At 41.5% G+C, this 19,039-nt stretch overlaps 1 pseudogene; it reads right to left on the bottom strand.

Annotated features, from left to right (window-relative positions):
- Positions 1-4,532: 4,532 nt before the first annotated feature.
- Positions 4,533-19,039, bottom strand: part of LOC129394461 (cytospin-B-like) — a 34,814-nt pseudogene continuing 20,307 nt past the window's right edge.

Here is a 19,039-nt window from a genome sequence, read left to right as displayed (position 1 = left end):
AACTCAGAGACAGAAAAACAATTTGCCTGCAACGTGGGTGTTGTTTCCAGATTTAAAACAAGATTCAGTTTGGATAACACTCTGTCATCCAGGATGGAGTGCAGTAGCGCGATCTTGGCTCACTTTGCAACCTCTGCCTCCTGAGCTCAAGCTATCCTCCTGCCTCAGCCTTCCAAGTAGCTGGGACTACAGGTATGCGCCACCACAATCAGCTAACTTTTTTGGTATGCCCAGCCTGGTCTCGAGCTCCTGGGCTCAAGGGATCTGTCTGCCTTGGCCTCCCAAAGTGCTGGGATTACTGGTGTGAGCCACCCTGCCAGGCCCCAAATAGGATTTGAACTACAGGAGATACTTGCATGTATCTTCATCTAAGGAACATGTGTATTAGGTTGGTGCAAAAGTAATTGCAGTTAATGGGAAAAAACGCAATTACTTTACACCAACCTAATATATATCTTCATCTAAGTAAATTTTTTCTATAAAGGGTCAAATTGTAAATAATTTCAGTTTGGTAGGTCATCTAACTGAAAAATTTCTGTTGCAACTACTCAGCTCTGCAGTTGCAGCAAAAAACAGTTCCAGAGAATATGTAAATGAATGTGTGGAGCTGTGTGCTTACGAAACTTATTTACAAAAACATGTGGTGGGCTGGATTTGCCATTCATCTGACTCAAGAGTTAAATCTAGTTTAACAATATCACTCACATCATTACTATTTCAAATTGCAAAAGCTTTGATGATATAAAATGATCACTTTTATTATCTTTATAAAATAAGAAGGGACCATGTCAAAATGAGAAAATTCTGAGTTATAACACAGTATATGCAATTCAGGCTAAGGGCATTTTTAGGTAAGCCACTTGGAAAAATGCCTTTTTTCTGAAAAATGTTTTTATCACTCTTTTATGTGTGTATTTTAATTCAAAAAGTAACAGTTTAGGAAGAAATAACTGACTTGTGAATTGTCACAGGGCTGTGAAGTGGGATAGCAGCACTGTGGATTGTGCCCAGCTCAAGAGGCCCCTCAGGTCCATTCCTGACGCTGTCATCCCAGGAGAGCACCCTCCTCATGGGTTTTATTTCTCCCTTTTAAATCTTTTCTCAGAAAGCATCTGGTTTAATTATTAACCACAATACTTCTTCATGGCCTTTCCTTCAGATTTTCCACCTCCAAATTGTAGGTCATAATATAACCTTTGATACAAAGAATATGCTTGGATTATGAATGATAATAACAAAATAAATACTTGTGAATCCTGCCTCCCAAGTAAAAACTAGATTACTAATAACTTGCATCTATCTCTTCTACTTTATTGTTTTGCTTCAATTATTATTATTATTATTATTATTATTATTATTATTATGTGAGATGGAGTCTCGTTCTGTCACCCAGGCTACAGTGCAGTGGCGTGATTCTGGCTCACTGCCACCACTGCCTCCTGAGTTTGAGCAATTCTAGTGCCTCAGCCTCCCGAGTAGCTGGGATTACAGTTGTGCGTCACCACGCCTGGCTAATTTTTATATTTTTAGTAGAGACGGGTTTTCACCATGTTGGCCAGGCTGGTCTCGAACTCCTGACCTGAGGGGATCCACCCACCTCGGGCTCCCAAAGTGCTGGGACTGCAGGCATGAGCCACTGTGCCTGGCCTTCAATTATTTTTTAATATACAAAGTAATACATGTAAATTTTTTAAAATATAGTTTGATAATATTTATAATTTAAATGGCAGCTCCTACTCCACCCGATGTACTCCCTCCCAACATCTTCCTCATCCCTCTATTTAAGCCCTTCAAACTATATTTATTATTTTTAAATAAATAACTTATTGGTACATAAATCACACACCACAAAACATACCCTTTAAAAATGTGCTATTTGGTGGGGTTTTTTTGTATTTTTTTTTTTTGAGATGGAGTCTCACTCTGTCGCCCAGGCTGGAGTGCAGTGGCATGATCTCAGCTCACTGCAACCTCCACCTCCTGGGTTCATGCCATTCTCCTGCCTCAGCCTCCCAAGCAGCTGGGACTACAGGTGCCCGCCACCACGCCCAGCTAATTTCTTTTTTTTTTTTTGTATTTTTAGTAGAGACGGGGTTTCACCGTGTTAGCCAGGATAGTCTCGATCTCCTGACCTTGTTATCCGCCCGCCTCGGCCTCCCAAAGTGCTGGGATTACAGGCGTGAGCCACCACACCAGGCCATGAATAAACAATTTCTTATACAGAATACAAAAAGCACTAACCATTAGAGGAAAGACTGATAAATTAGACTTAATTAAAATTAAGAACTTTGTTCATCAAAAGAAGAAAATTTAAGGTACACTGGAAGAAGGTATTTGCCATATGTGTATTTGACAAAGGACTTACATGGAGAATATATAAAGAATTCTTAAAAGCAATAAGGAAGAGAATGACATCTGATTCTTAAAATGGACAAAAGTTCATATGCTGTTCACAGAGCCAATACCCCCGCTCCCCACCACCAAACAAACAAAGTGGGCAAAAAACCTGAGCAGGTGCATCCCAAAAGGGACTATCCACATGGCCAATTTGCATATGAAAAGGTGCTCAATCTCCACTGCCAAAAGAAAAATGCAAATCAAAACCACAATGAGACACTACTACACATTACCCACATGACCTCCAGTAAAAAGACTGATGCTACCAAGTGTTGATGAAAATGCACAGAAATTGACCTCTCATAAATTGCTGAAAAGACATAAATTATACAAATATTTCAGGCATCTGGTACTATCCTAGAATGTATGCATACCCTAAGGCCCAGGAATTCCATTCTGAAGGATGTAACCAACAGGAACAAGCACATATGTGTTTCAAGAGACATCGACAAGAACATAACAGCGCTATTCACCTTAGCCCCAAACTGGACTTGACTCAACGATCTATCAATAATAGAATGGGTAACTAAATAATGCTATAATCCTACAATGGGTTACTAAATGGTGAAGAAAATGAACAAATTACAGTATAGGTGACAACATGAATAAATCTCACTGATTCAATACTGTGTAAAAAAAAGCTCCCCTCCCTCTGTCTCTGTACAGGGGAGCCTCCATTTTCTGCCTTCTCCCATCCTTCTTGCCCATTAAACTTTCCGCTCCCTAAAACCAAAAAAATTAAAAAGACAGATGCAAAATTACATAGTTTTTAAAATTCCATTTATAATAAAATTCAAATGCAAGCAATACTAACATAATATTCAGGGCTGCATACTTTTGTGAAAATCCATAAGGAGAATAATTGAGGACAATGGTTATCTTAGGGAGTAGTGAGAGGTTATGATGGGAAAGTTGTAGGAAAGGTCTGTGGGAGCTGGCGATGCTCTTCTTCTGGATGCGAGTGGTGACTGTGTGACTTTTCACTTCCTCATAGTTCAAGAGACTACCATTTGAGGCCAGGAGTGGTGGCTCATGCCTGTAATCCCAGGACTTTGGGAGGCTGAGGTAGGCGGATTACCTGAGGACAGGAGTTTGAGACCAGCCTGGCCAACACGGTGAAACCCCATCTCTAGTAACAATACAAAAATTAACCAGGTGTGGTGGCTCACGACTGTAATCCCAGCTACTCCGGAGGTTGAGGCAGGAGAATTGCTTGAACCCGGGAGGCAGAGGTTGCAGTGAGCCGAGATCACGCCACTGCATTCCAGCCTGGGCAACAGAATGAGACTCCGTCTCTTAAACAACAACAACAACAAAAAAACTATAGTTTATATTTTGTGCATTTTTATCTTTGTGTATAGTGTTTCACACGCACAAAAAACTTAAACTTATACCAGGTATTAATTCCTTTTCTGAACAGAAAACAGATACTGTCCTAGTAAACAAAAACTCTTTAAACTAAATGCAAACAACTCTGAAAGCAACAGAAAGAAAATATTTGGAGAAGTTTTGGAGGCTCATTTATGTAGGGCCTTTATATGAATTAGGCAAAGCACTCTTCTTTGGGAGTGTAACTTAGCACAAGCTGTCTCCCTGGGTGGAGGCCCCGCTACAGCATTCTTTCATGCATTCCCACTGATCACAAACCCACACCACTGCCTCACTGACGCCATCCCCACTAACAGTCACGCAAAGAAAACAGCCACTCTATATTGTTCTTCGGTGCTCTCATAATGTTTAACCTTGCCTTTTACTTAAAGGATTACAGGAACTGGCCTTAGGAGATCCAAAATATCCAACCAAGTTTGCAAGTATCCCACCTCAGGAAGGAATGCTAAACAACTGATTCATACAGCCTTGCTGCCACTAACCAGAGCACCAGATGGCCCATTACTCAAGACAACCATTGCCAGCAGATAAGCTGACCCATGTCCCCTCCCCCTCACGTTCTCTACCCTGCCCAGCCCGCATTCCCTACCTTGACATCAATTTCCGCACATTGCCTAATAAAAGAAATCCCTATCAGCTCATTTCAGGGAGTCAGCCAGAGAATCTTCCCTCTCCTGTGCTTCCTCCCTTGTGCCTGGGCATATGCTCCAATAAAGCCTTGCTAGGAAAACTCTTTTGGCCTGGTGAGAATTTCTATTGCATCAAGAGCCTAAGAACCCATGATCGGTAACACTTTGAGCAAAGGAAAAGGTCCCCCTTCCCTAGGGAGATGCAGGTCTGCATGCACCCATATGTTTGGTGGGTGGAGTGCAAACTGACTTCCCGTTGCATATGCCTGTCCAGGAGAACAGAAAGATGATAATTACATGCATATTGGTCCACCAAGCACAGGCACACATGGAACATGTACTGGCACAGGCCTACTACTGCCCAGGGCTGGTGGAAGCTGGCTGACATTGTCCCTTACCATGTAACCTTCTGTCTTCTTCTGGTACCATTTCAGTACAGCATTGCACTTGAAACCGCCATATTCCCGGGCCAAGGCCACCAGAGGGTTTCTTCTTTCCACACTGGTTAGAGAGAAGAGCACATGGTAAGGAGAAGATGCTAATGTTTAGAATCCTCAAATTCACAAGAAATAAATACCTACTTTAGAAAAGCAAATGTCTGGTTTATTCAGCCAGAATCTGAAGAAACAACCACATTAGTTACATTAATAATGTATTTGATGTCTCACAGTGTGAAATAAACATGAAATTGTGCCTCCTGACTGTCATGAGTCTGGGGACAGTTTTGCTACATTTTGTTTTAAAGTCCATCTGTTGCTCATCCATCTAGTCTTTTATTTGTGTAAATATAATTCAGGCTAGAACCTTTAATTCAATCTCATTTGAATTAAGGATATCTATACAAAAGCATTCTACAGGTTTCAAGACTACATCAGTATCTAAATAACATTTAAAAGGTAGAGACTGGCACAGCACAGTGGTTCACGCCTGTAATCCCAGCACTTTGGAAAGCTGAGGCAGGAGGATTACCTGAGCCCAGGAGCTTGAAACCAGCCTGGGAAACATAGTGAGACCTCAACTCTGAAATAAATAAATAAATAAATAAATAAATAAATAAATAAATAAGCTGGGCATGGTAGCGCACACCTGTAGTCCCAGCTATTCAGGAGGCTGAGGTGGGAGGACTGCTTGAGGCCAGGAGTTCAAGGATGTAGTGAATTATGATTATACCACTGCACTCCAGCCTGGGCAACAGAGCGAGACCCCCATCTCTAAAAAATAAAAAAAAAATTTTCAAGGTATATTGGAAGGGCATATTAAAAATACTAGATATCCTGCCATTGCTTTATCTTCAATGAGATAAATGTAAAATTGAAATAAATTGATTTTACTAATTTAACTTTTCACTATGAAAGATAAAATATCAGTAGCATATTAATATACCCATAGCCTTCCTGTATGCATTTCTGGTATAATGAAAAGGAGAATTTTAGAATAGCACTAATTCTGGTTTTTAAAACCTCTTTTGATTATTTAAATCTCACGCACATAAACAGGACAATATGTAATATCTGGGGCTTTAAATTAAACCTCTAAAATATATGACTTCATCTATTTGGGTGCAAATATAGGCTACATCCAAAGGTATAACAATAAGTCCTAGCTTATTCATTCAGACTTTCATAAATCCTTTGATAGTACCCTTATTAGTAATGATAATATGTATTAAAAAGCTACTACTAGCTACTTAGGAGGCTGAGGCAGGAGAATTGCTTGAACCCGAGGCAGAGGTTGCAGTGAGACTCTGTCTCCCAAAAAAAAAAAAAAAAAAAAAAGCTATTACTCCAAAAGTAGCCAATTTTGTATACTGATAAGTAAACAATACATTCATATTGTATATGAATGAGCATACTCATTCGTAAGTTTTACTGAGTGAAATGTTATGTGTGTTGCACAATGCAAGGGGCTGGGAGAGATACCAAAGGTAAGCTGAACATTTACTGTCCACTAAATTACAGCATAAATGGAGATTAAGGCATATATTGTGCAGAAGTTATCCACACCACAAAGCAGTACAGAAATTAAACACCTGAAATAGCGTAAGACACCAAAGTCAGAGAAGGGAGATGTTGGCCAGGCATGGAGGCTCACACCTGCAATCCCAGCGTTTTGGGAGGCTGAAGTGGGCAGATCAGGAGTTTGAGACCAGCCTAGCCAAAATGGTGAAATCCTGTCTCTACTAAAAAAAATACAAAAATTAGCTGGGTGTCATGGTGCATGCCTTTATAATCCCAGCTACTCAGGAGGCTGAGGCATGAGAATCACTTGAACCCAGGAGGCAGAGGTTGCAGTGAGCCCAGATCATGCCACTGTACTCCAGCCTTGGTGACAGAGTGAGGATCTGTCTCAAAAAAAAAAAAAAAAAAAGAAAAGAAAAAGAAAAAAAAAAGGGAGAAGGGAGATGTCAATGCTGCCAGGTGTTAGCTATAACTTCATGAAAGTTTTGACCTTTAAATAAAGAGAACAGTATTTAGAGTGTGAAAGGACAAAAGGAGGACAATTCAAGTTAGAACCTTATACACAAAGACTTACACTCAAATATGCTTGTGCAATATTGCTAAGGCACGGACTAAAACAGGTTCAGGTGGAGGGAGAGGCTGGGCCATTCTGGCAGGTGGGCAGGGGTGGTGCTAAGTAGTGGAGCATCTAGAAGATCAGGATGAGGAGTGCAGAGGACAGAGTCATGGGAAATTTCTGCAAGGTCTGCAGCAGTATGTGCTCAGTGCTTCAGAAGATTAACCAACATGAAGAAACAGGAAGACGTGAGAGAGGAAACAGTTGAAAGAGGTTTGCTGTAACCTGGGTGACCAGGGGCACTGAAAAGGGAGGAGGTGACAGAGCTGTGGCAGCAAAGACCAGCTCTTAGTGACCACCCTGTTGGCCTTGCAGTCCTGCCCTCTGCCAAGCCCTCCTTCACATCCCTGCAAAAGTCCTCCTTAAACGCTGATTTCAAAATGCCTCTCTAATCCTTACATGCCACTGTTTTCTCATGACTCCTCCTTAAAATATGGGTCCAATCTCACTGTACCATAACTCAAAAACAGGAACAAAATCCCACAAACTTGGTGGCTCCTCAGTGCTTTATCAAAATAAAGCACAAACCTCTTCCTTAGCAATGAAGATTTGCAATATGGCTCCAACCTGCCTTCCAGCTGGAATGTCCTAGTCACCTATCCATCCACCCAACAAATACTAACAGAGAGCCTACCATGCATATATATGGCAGAGTCCCTGGCCTTAGGAAGCCCACAGTCTAGTCCAGACACACATTACCACCCACATTCCCTGAACTTCTACCTCTCTCTACACTTCTTATGCCAACTAACAACTCTCAAGTACTTTGCCTATTTAGTATTGTTTTTTTACAGCTCTTAATTTCATCTTGCACACTACTTACTGTCCAGCATCCTCCTTTTAAACTCACTGAAGACGGGCACTGCATCTTAATTATTTTCATGCAGCAAATATTTGTCGAAGTCAATTGTCCAGGAGGACAAAACAGAAGGAACAATCAAAGCTGATCAGCCCTATGTTTTTCTGATTTCTTACTGTTTGAGACATGATACCTGAAACTGCTTCGTGGTTCCCTCTTTCTTGGGGCCACTTCCATTTTCCCTCTGGTGGAGGTGCTCAGCAGTCTCATGTCCCCAAAGTCCAGAGAGTGGGGCTCTGCTGAGTGACTCCAGCAAGGAACTCTTGCAGAGGTGGGGGTCTGGCTTCAGTTCCTAGGTCCTTCCCTTTCGAAGATCTGTGGGAATGACCACATAATCACCTATTCCTGAAGAAGAGGCTCTTGATTGCCATCAAACATCATTCTCCAGTACAACACAGTTCTCATTTTATCCTCAAGTATAAACATATATATGCTTCTGATGTAATGAAAATGCAATAGGGACGTGGATTCTCCAGGCAGGACCACCACTTCCTTTATAGGATCTATATGCAAATCAACCCTTGTTCAAAAATTATTGTGAATTTCAAGACGATGTCATCAGAGCATTAAACCCAGCATGCACCTTTCTAAGGGCCTTATGAAATTGCCCTTACCTGGGGAAAGACATTACCTGCCCCCAGGTAATGTTTTAATTGACAGACATCAGAGAGAGAGAGAGAGAGAGAGTGGCAGGAAAATGCCTCATGTGATGACCAGGTCACAGGCAGCGGCAGGCAGGAAGGAAACTGGGAACCAAGAAGAACTTTTTTACATGAGAAAGGCCATTCCAGCCACAGGGCCTGGTTCAATAAAAAAGCAGAAATCATTCTGTAGCAGATAAGAGCTGCAGACAAAACCCCTCAGACACTGAGTTAAAGAAGGAAGGGGTTTATTCGTCCGGGAGCATCAGCAAGACTCCTGTCTCAAGAGCCGAGCTCCCTGAGTAAGCAATTCCTGTCCCTTTTAAGGGCTCACAACTCTAAGGGGGTCCACGTGAGAGGGTCGTGATCGATTGAGCAAGCAGGGGGTACCTGACTGGGGGTTGCATACATCAGTAATTAGAACAGAACAGAACAGGAGAGGGATCTTCACAGTGCTTTTCTTATGCAAATAACCGATTAGGTCAGGGGTCGATCTTTTAACTACCAGGCCCAGGGTGTGGTGCCGGGCTGTCTGTGGATTTCATTTCTGCCTTTTAGTTTTTACTTCTTCTTTCTTTGGAGGCAGAAATTGGACATAAGACAATATGAGGGGTGGTCTCCTCCCTTAATTCTTTCAAGGCTCTTTCTGCTGTCATATTTGTCACAATCAAAACAGATAATGAAATAGACTGAATCCTCCAGATGATATTTCTTTTTCTTTTTTAGATATGGAGTTTCGCTATGTTGCCTAGGCTGGATTTGGACTTAACCTCCTGGGCTCAAGTGATCCTCCCACCTCAGCCTTCTGAGTAGCTAGGACTCATAGGAGCATGCCATGATACCTGGTCAGATGATATTTCGTAAAGGACCATAAAAATATAGAACAGGATAAACCTTTCAAGATTGTCTAGTTTATAGTTATAGGGGAAACTGGAGCTGAGAGAACTAAGTGCCTTGTTTAGAGCTACATAGCAAGCCAGAGACCAGGCCCACAGTTGCTGCCCATGACCCACAAACAGTCACGGAAGAAAACAATCCTTCTACAGCTCACAGCCACCAATTATGGGTACTAAAGTTGGGAGTGGGGCTAATTAGCTCTAAATTGCAGAGAAAAACAGTATTTACATCACTAAAGATAACAACAAAAACAGCCCATTAATCCCTTTTTCTGCAGCTTCTGATGATCTCAATGTTGACAAGCAACTTCTGGGGATTGCTGGAAGCAAGCAATTGTCACTGTGATCCTTTATTACAGTAAATAGAATCATCCAAGCAGACAGGTGCCTGGAGGGGGCTAAGTGGGGAGTACTGTCAATGAGGTATTTACTTCAGGGCAATAGTTGTTGTGGTCTCAACTTTAGTATGCATCTTGGCAATTAAAAGAATGGTTTTTTTGGCCAAGCATGGTAGTTCACATCTCAGTGCTTTGGGAGGCTTAGGTGAGAGGACTGCTTGAGGCCAGGAGTTCAAGACCAGCCTGGGCAACAAAACAAGACCCTATGTCTTTAAAAAAATCAGCAACAAAGTTTCTGTCTACCTAGCACAAGCACACTGAGAGGTGCAGCTGGCAGGAGATAAGACACTTATTCCTTGTGTCAGCTGCACTGCTGGATCTAACGTCCATGACACGTCCATTATTCTGGGGTTGAAACTGCAGTAAGTCAAAAGTCTTTTATGTTTATGTAATTTACCTGTAAGGGGAAGGTCAGGAAGGTCCAAGCATTGAGTCATCCCTTTGCTGGCCGACCGCACACTGCTCTAAGCCAGATGCCTCTGTAAAAACCAGGGGGGGCAACAGAATGGTGAGCTTGTAACATCAAGAACAGCACCAACACAGCTGCGTGTGTGTGTGTGTGTGCACGCGTGTGTGCGTCCAACAGTTCTTAAACACAGTGGAATAACTGGGGGAGTTTTTAATTAACTCATTTATTCAAATAGGTAATATATGCAATAGACACAATCCTCAAAAAAAACAAAAAGGGCAAATAGTGAAGAGAAAGTCTCCCTTTCACTCCTGCACCCCAGTTCTCCTTCCCAAGAGTACTCATTACTAATCAGCTTTGTGAATATCTTTCCTGGAATGTTCTCTGTATATTCAAGGACGTGTGTAAAAGCATTCTATTTTGAATGGCCAACAAGTATATGAAAAGATGCTCAACATCACTAATCATCAGGGAAATGCAAATCAAAACCACAGTGACATGCCACCTCACACCTGTTAGGAAGGCCATCATCAAAACCCAGAAAAAAACAAGTGCTGGTGAGGAGGCAGAGAAACCCTTGTGCACTGTTCATGAGAGCATACAATGGTGTAGCCATTATGGAAAACAGTATGCAGGTTCCTCAAAAACATAACAATAGAACTACCAAATGATCCAGCAATGCCACTTCTAAGTATTTATCCCAAAGAATTGAAAACAGAATCTCAAAGAGATATTTGCACTCTCATGATCATTGCAGTGTTATTCACAAAAGCTAAGAGGTGGATGCAACCCAAGTGTCCACCACCAGATCAATGGATGAAGAAAAGATGGTATATAATATACAATGGAATATTATTACCCATAAAATGGAAATATTCACCCATAAAAAGGAAATCCTGTCTCATGCTACAACATAAATGAGCCTTGAAGACATTATGCTAAGTCAAAGAAGCCGGTCACAGAAGGACAAATGTTGCATGATTCCATGTATGTGAGTGTATTAGTCCACTTCACACTGCTATAAAAACAAGTCAGTTACCTCCAAGATACAATGGGAGTACAGGCATTGAATAAATGCTCCTGTTCCAAATGGGAGAAATTGACCAAAATAAAGAAGCCACAGGCCCCATGCAAGTCCAAAACCCAGTGGCGCAGTCATCAAATCTTAAAGTTCTGAAACGATCTCCTTGACTCCATGTCTCACATCAGGTCACACTGATCCAAGGGGTAGGCTCCTACGGTCTTGGGCAGCTCCATCCCTGTGGCTTTGCAGGGTACAACACCCCTTCTAGCTGCTTTCACGGGCTGGTGTTGAGTGCCTGTGGTTTTTCTGGGTGCACGGTACACACTGTCAGTGGATCTGCCATTCTGGGGTCTGGAGGACGGTGTCCCTCTTCTCACAGCTCCACTAGGCAGTGCCCCAGGGGGGTTCTGTGTGGGGGCACCAACCTCACATTTCTCTTTTGCCCTGCCCTAGCAGGGGATCTCCATGAGGGTTCCATCCCTGCAGCAGACTTCTGCCTGGTCATCCAGGCATTTCCATACATCCTCTGAAATCTAGACAGAGGTTCCTAAACCTCAGTTCTTGACTTCTGTGTACCCACAGGCCCAACACCACATGGAAGCCACCAAGACTTGGGGCTTGCGCCCTCTGAAGCAATGGCCCAAGCTGTACATTGGCCCCTTCTAGCCACCACTGGAGCTAGAGCAGCTGGGACACAGGGCACCAAGTCCCAAGGCTGCACAGAGCAGGGCGGCCCTGGGCCCAGGCCACAAAACCATTTTTAACTCCTAGGTCTCTGGGCCTGTGATGGGACAGGCTGCCACCAAGATCTCTGACATGTCCTGGGGACATTTTTTCCCACTGTTTTGGTGATTAACATTCGGCTCCTTGTTATGTAAATTTCTGCAGCTGGTCTGAGTATCTCTCCAGAAAGTTGGTTTTTCATTTCTATTGTACTGTCAGGCTGCAAATATTCCAAACTTTTATGCTCTGCTTCCCTTTGAAACATAGTTCCAATTTCAGATCATTTCTCTCAAGTTCAAAGTTCCACAGATCTCTAAGGCAGGGGCAAAATGCCATCAGTCTCTTTGCTAAAAGACAGCAAGAGTGACCTTTGCTCCAGATCCCAATAAGTTCCTCATCCCCATCTGAGACCACCTCACCCTGGACTTCATTTTCCATATCGTATCAGCATTTTGGTCAAAACCATTCAACAAATCTCTAGCAAGTTCCAAACTTTCCCACATCTTCCTATCTTGTTCTGAGCCCTCCAAACTGTTCTAACCTCTGCCTGTTACCCAGTTCCAAAGTCACTTCCACATTTTCAGGCTATCTTTATAGCAGTACCTGACTCTACTGCTACAAATTTACACTATTAGTCAGTTTTCACGTGGCTATAAAGACCTTCCCTGAGACTGGGAATTTATAAAGAGGTTTAATTGACTCAGTTTCACATGGCTGAGGAGGCTTTAGGAGACTTACAATCATGGTAGAAAGGGAAATAGGCACCTTCTTCACAAGGTGGCAGGAGGAAGGTGGGGGAAGGCGGGGACAGAGAAAGACAGAGTGCATGTGGAGGAGGAACTGTCAAACACTTATAAAACCAGGAACTGTCAAACACTTATAAAACCACCAGATCTCGTGAGCACTCACTATCCCAAGAACAGCATGGGGGAAATGGACCCCATCACATCCCACCAAGTCCCTCCCTAGACACATGGGGATTATGGAGATTACAATTCGAGATGAGATTTGGGTGGGGACACAGAGCGAAACCGTATCAGTGAAGAATCTAAAGTCGTCAAACTCACAGAAGCAGAGAGTAGAGTGGTGGCTGCCAGAGGTTGTGGGGAGGGCAAGTGGGGAGTTGTTCAGTGGGTACAGTTTCAGTCAAGCAAGATAAAAAAGTTCTAGAGAACAAAAAGATGGCAACAATAGACATTGGAGAGTGGTAGAATGGGGAGGGGGGCAAAGGTTGAAAAACTACCTATTGGATACTATGCTCACCACCTGGATGATGGGTTCAATTGTACCCCAAACCTCAGCATCCCACAATATACCCATGTAACAAACCTGCACATGTACCCTGAATCTGAAATAAAGCTGAAATTTTAGAAAACGTTTCTGGAGATCTGCTGTACAACATTGTGCTTATAGTTAACCGTACTTAAAAATTTGTTAAGAGGGTAGTTTTCATGGTGTATTTGTTTTACCACCATTAAAAAAAAGCATTTCAGAATGCAGGTGAGAGTGATATTATTCAAGGAAAACCCTTGAAGAAAAACCCTCTGTTATTCTGAAAACACAAATGTTATCACAGGATTCCATTGCTTTGCATACCGTTTTGCTTCTTTCACTTACTGGTCATTCTCTACCTACCTTTTTGGTGGCTTCTCATGGGAAGTGTTACACAAGAGGCCAAGCACAGGGCTCTGGGGCCACATAGCCACCAACCAGCTGCACAACTCTGGGTTACTTCATCCTCTGTGCTTCATATTCTTTATCTATAAAATGGCACTGATATAAATAGTACCTACCCCAGAGGATTGTTGGGGGGGATTAAATGAGTTCAATCTGGTCGGGTGTGGTGGCTCATGCCTGTAATCCCAGCACTTTGGGAGGCCGAGGCGGGTGGATCACTTGAGGTCAGGAGTTCAAGAGCAGCCTGGCCAACATGGTAAAATCCCATCTCTACTAAAAAAATATAGAATTAGCCGGGTCTGGTGGTGCAGACCTGTAATCCCAGCTACTTGGGAGGCTGAGGCAGGAGAATTGCTTGAACCCAGGAGGTGGAGGTTGCAGTGGGCCAAGATGGTGCCATTGCACTCCAGCCAGGGCAACGAGCAAAACTCCGTCTCAAAAAAAAAAAGAGTTAAATCCAGTTAGAACAATCAAAACATGGCCTGGTACATAGTAGACATTCAGTAGATTTTAGCTGTTTTCATTACCATAATTTATTTGATCGATTCTCTGTTAATACTGGCATTGATATTGATATAAGCATTAGGAAATGAATATCCTGGTACATCTGTCTGTGCACATGAGTGAGGAGGGCCATTGTGAGGTTTTCCAAAGCATTCTTTCCCTTAGAGGTCCTACTCCACATCGCATTAAACACAATTCCATGTATCCATGTCTCACATAAATATAATGGTATACAGTTTTCAAAAGTAGTTTTATATCTTGCTTTTGAAATGAGCTGAACAAAAGTGACAATATGGGGCATTCCTATCTCATTCATAATCTTGTGGGAAAGCGTCCAATATTTCACCATTAAGTATGACGTATGATGTAGATACATAATAGAGACCCTTCATCAGATTAAGGAATTGCCCTTCTATTCCTAGTTTTCTAAGACTTTTCATTAAGAAACGTATTAATCTTTACTGAACATATTTTCCTATCATCTACTAAGATGACTATACTTTTTATACCTTTGTTAATGTGGTAAATTAACTCTGGTTGGTTTCAGTAGTTAAAACCACCTTGCATTCCTCGAATAAACCCAATTTAACATGATCTTTTAAATGTATCTCTGAGGCCAGGCGCAGTGGCTCACACCTGTAATCCCAGCACTTTGGGAGGTCAAGGTGGGCAGATCACCTGAGGTCAGGAGTTCGAGACCAGCCTGACCCACATGGAGAAACCCCGCCTCCACTAAAAATACAAAATTAGCCAGGCGTGGTGGCGCATGGCTGTAATCCCAGCTACTCGGGAGGCTGAGGCAGGACAATCACTTGAACTTGGGAGGCGGAGGTTGCGGTGAGCCAGGATCGTGCCATTGCACTCCAGCCTGGGCAACAAGAGTGAAACTCCGTCTCAAAAATAAATAAGTAAATAAATAAATAAATGTACCTCTGAATTAGGTTTTCCAAGATTTTGTTCTGGATTTTTGCATGGAGGTTCATGAGAGACACTGACCTTTTAATTTTCCTGTCTTTTAATGTCCTTGCAAGAATTAGGTATCGAAGATACACTGGCCTCTTAAATGATCTAAGAAAGTTTACCTTTTTTTCTAGTCTTTTTCTAGTCTCTGTATGAATATATATAAGATTGGTGTTATTTCTTCCTTAAATGTTTGGGAGATTTCATGATGAAACCATCTGGGCCTCCTGGCATTTCCTTTGAGAAAATTATTTAAATTACAGACTATCAGGATTTCCTACTACTATTTATGTCAGTTTAGTAAGTGATGTTTTTCTAAGATTTTGACCATCTCATCAACATTTTCTAATTTACAGAGTAGTACTATACAGAGCACTAATCTGTAATCTCCTCATCACTGTTTTCATAATTATGGGATCTTTAGTGATACACCCCTTTAAAAATTCCTGATATAGCTAATTTATGCCTTTTCTTTATATCAGCCTTGTCAGAGGTTCATCAATTTTAATAATCTTTTAAAAGAACAAACTTCATGCAGAACTTTTTAAGATAATCTTTTCATCACAAGTACACTGGTAAAAAAGAAATCTGTTTTTGTTGTACTGAAAGCATCTTCCTTTTGTGTTCACTTTTGAAGGGTATTTTCACCAAGTACGGTATTCTAGGAAAGCAGGCATTCCTTCTGCATTTTGCAGACGCCACTGCATTGTCTTCTGGCTTCCATCATTTTTGTTGAGAAGGCAGATGTCAGTTTTAGCTCTTGCTCCTTTGATATTAAGGTTTCTTTTTTCCCTTTGAGTGCTTTTACGATGCTTTCTCTTTCATTACTAGCAGTTTTAGCCTAATGTGTCTAGGTGGTTTTCTTTGCGCTTACTTTGCTTTCGGTTCATGTTGTTCTTGAATCTAGGGCTTAACATCTGTTTAGTTTTCAAAATTCTTGGCCATTATCTCTTCCAATACTGCTTCTGCCCTATCTGTCTTGTTTTTCTTGTTTTCCCTTTTGGGGACTCCAATTACACATTAGATCTTTTCACCCCATCCCATATAGCTCTTCACCCCATCCCATAGAGCTCTTATGTCCTTTTCTCTATTTCCTATTCTTTGTTTTCTCTGCGCTTCAGTTCAGATATTTCTATCAACTTGTCTTTAGTTCCTTAAGCCTCTCTGAAAATGTTTAATCTACAGGTAAACTTTGTTGAGTCTTAAATTTAGGCATTTTATTTTTAAGTTACAACATTTCTAATGGATTCTTTTTTATAGATTGTGGTTTTCTGCTGAAATTATCCACCTTGTTACTTATTTTCTTTACTGGATTAATCTCAGTTGTTTTAAAGTCCGTGTCTAATATCTGGATCTCCTGTGTCTGTTTCTGTTGCCTAGTTTTCTCTTGTTTTTTTCATCATTTGGTATTATCTATTTGTATACTTAGTATTTTTAAAATTGACTATGACACCATATATTTTTTTAATGTGGCTATAAGTTGAGGTTCTGGATGATGTAATCTTCCTTCAAAGAGTATTTATTTCTGAGTCCAGAAGTCAGTTAAGATAGGGAAAGATCACTTAAATTCAAACCCATGTTTCTATGGGTTTTAAGACTGAACAAATAAAAGACTTCTTTAAGATGTTAAGGAAGAATATTTTCATAATCTAATAGCTAGAAAGGTCTTTTTAAGGCAGGAAACAAAACACTTAAAATCATAAAGGAAAGCACTGAATACAAGATGCAACATTTTTCTTCAGTAAAATATAACTCCAAAGAAAGTTCAAAGATAAAGAAAATAATAGCATTACATATAAAAAAGTTAAAAAGCACAATATATCAAGATTTCTTACAAATAGGAAAAAGACTAATACCTCAAAATAAATACAGGCAAAGTATGTACGTTTTCATTCACACATATAAAAGATAGATAAACGGTCTGTAAACATATGAAGTGCTCAACCTTACTGAAGGACAAAGTAAATCAAGTTATTATTGTTCATTTACTTAATCTTTAAAATTTATAGAGTGTGAAAATTCTGGGAAAACGGTACCTTGCATGCTATGAGTGGGAGGGTAAACTGAGGGCAACGTGTCTATCAAGTTTTTCAACGTGCCAAGACAGGTCAAATACACTTCCTTTTCTAGGACTCCATTTTCCTTTTCTAGGAATCAATGTGTGGAAGATCTCAGGACAGGCTCACTTGATTCCATCCTCGTCTCTTTGAAGGGTGACTTACTGACTTATATGAGACTGGAAAGCTAAGGGGTGTATTTGCCAAAGTCCTTAAAGCTTGGCTCATTAAGTGGCCTAGTTTCTGTCAAACAGGCCCCTTCTCAGAGGATGTGGAAGGTACAGGGAGTAGAAGGCTGCCCTTCTGCAGCTTCTCCTGGCAAGCATGGCTGGGAAGGCATTTGCTGTTCTGTGGCAGGGAAGTGGAGATTCTTAGGTCTGTTCCATCATCTTCTGGGCAGTATGAGGCAGGCACAGAGCATGGTGTGCTGGCATGGACTGCACCTGTGGCTGTGTGGTCCCAAGGCTGATCCTAGATCTTGGCAGCAGTGGTGGACCTGGGCATGTACCTACAGAAAGACTTCCTGATTCTGGCAGGAACAGAAGCTCCTTTACTGGACCAGCATTGAGATGCTCTGGGAACCCTTCCTGGAAGCTCAGTGGACAGAGCCTACTGCCTTCTCCAGCCCTTCCAGTACCAAATGCCCTGGATTAAATCCCTTTCTGCTTAACTACAGTGATCTCTCATATTTGCAAATGAATCTTGATCCACCCTTATGCAGAAATAGCCCCTTTAGTGGTCAAAAAATTGCATAAGGATCTTCATTTTATTGTTTACCCCAAGTAACCTAAAATCTATCAGTAGAAGTATGGCTATATAAATTGATGTGTATTATATAACCTTTACAAAAAGGAATCATTTCTCCAAATGTTGCAATGTAAAGATGTCTCAGACATATTCCTTTATTCATTCAACAAATATTTGTTGAGCTTCTATCATGATGTGACCATGTTTCACTCCGTTACCGACAAAAGATGTGTTAGCAAGCAAAATAAACAAAAATCTTGGTCCTCACGGAGCTCACATTCCAATGATAAAGTGAAATGAGTAAGTGTTGGACTAATGTGTAGTATAACCCAATTTACACAACACACACCCTCTCTCTACACACACAGACACAGACACACACACACATATGTATAAAGAAAAACATCTAGAGGGATATACAACAAACCATAAGCAGTGGTTATTCCTGGGGCTCATCTACCTGGCAGGAGAGACAGCAGCTGCTGGGGAGGTCCTCATTGGTATTTCGCTTAGGGGGCTTCTAAGGGCCTTATGGACAGAAGTATTCAGTCCAGTTCCATCTGCCAAGAAAAGAGATGGGAACATTTACATGTTGTTCCAGTTCAAAATAGCAAATAATACTTTTGGATTTACCTCTTTGGTGACTTGAGAAGTATTCCATGGTGTTTAGTGTGATATTTATTATTCTTTTCTCCTCTGGACTAGAGCTGAATTGGAGAAATGAGAGGGGAGGAGGAGTTAGCTGAGTGGAGGCCAGTCCTAGATGTAGGACAACTGAGTAAAACGAGTATGTTTAAATAATGAGGTGCCTAGGGGAGGAAGGAACAGGAAAGTTCTTGCACAAACTGTGACTGTTAATTCATTTCCCATTTTCACTGACTCACTCACTGGGCTTTCATGTCTTTCAATACGTGTAGTTTAATCTTCATTTAATTTAATTGCAAACTATTTTAGCAGAGATAATAACCGGGTACATTCTAGGATTAATTTTTACTACAGCCTTTTTTTTTTTTTTTTTTTTTTTGAGACAGAGTGTTGCTCTGTTGCCCACGCTGGAGTGAAGTGGGGCGATCTCGGCTCACTGCAAGTTCCACCTCCCGGTTCATGCCATCCTCCTGCCTCAGCCTCCTGAGCAGCTGGGACTACAGGCACCCA

The sequence above is a fragment of the Pan paniscus genome, chromosome 19, assembly GCF_029289425.2.
Source record: "Pan paniscus chromosome 19, NHGRI_mPanPan1-v2.0_pri, whole genome shotgun sequence".
Lineage (NCBI taxonomy): Eukaryota > Metazoa > Chordata > Mammalia > Primates > Hominidae > Pan > Pan paniscus.
This window is presented reverse-complemented; position numbering and strand designations above follow the sequence as displayed.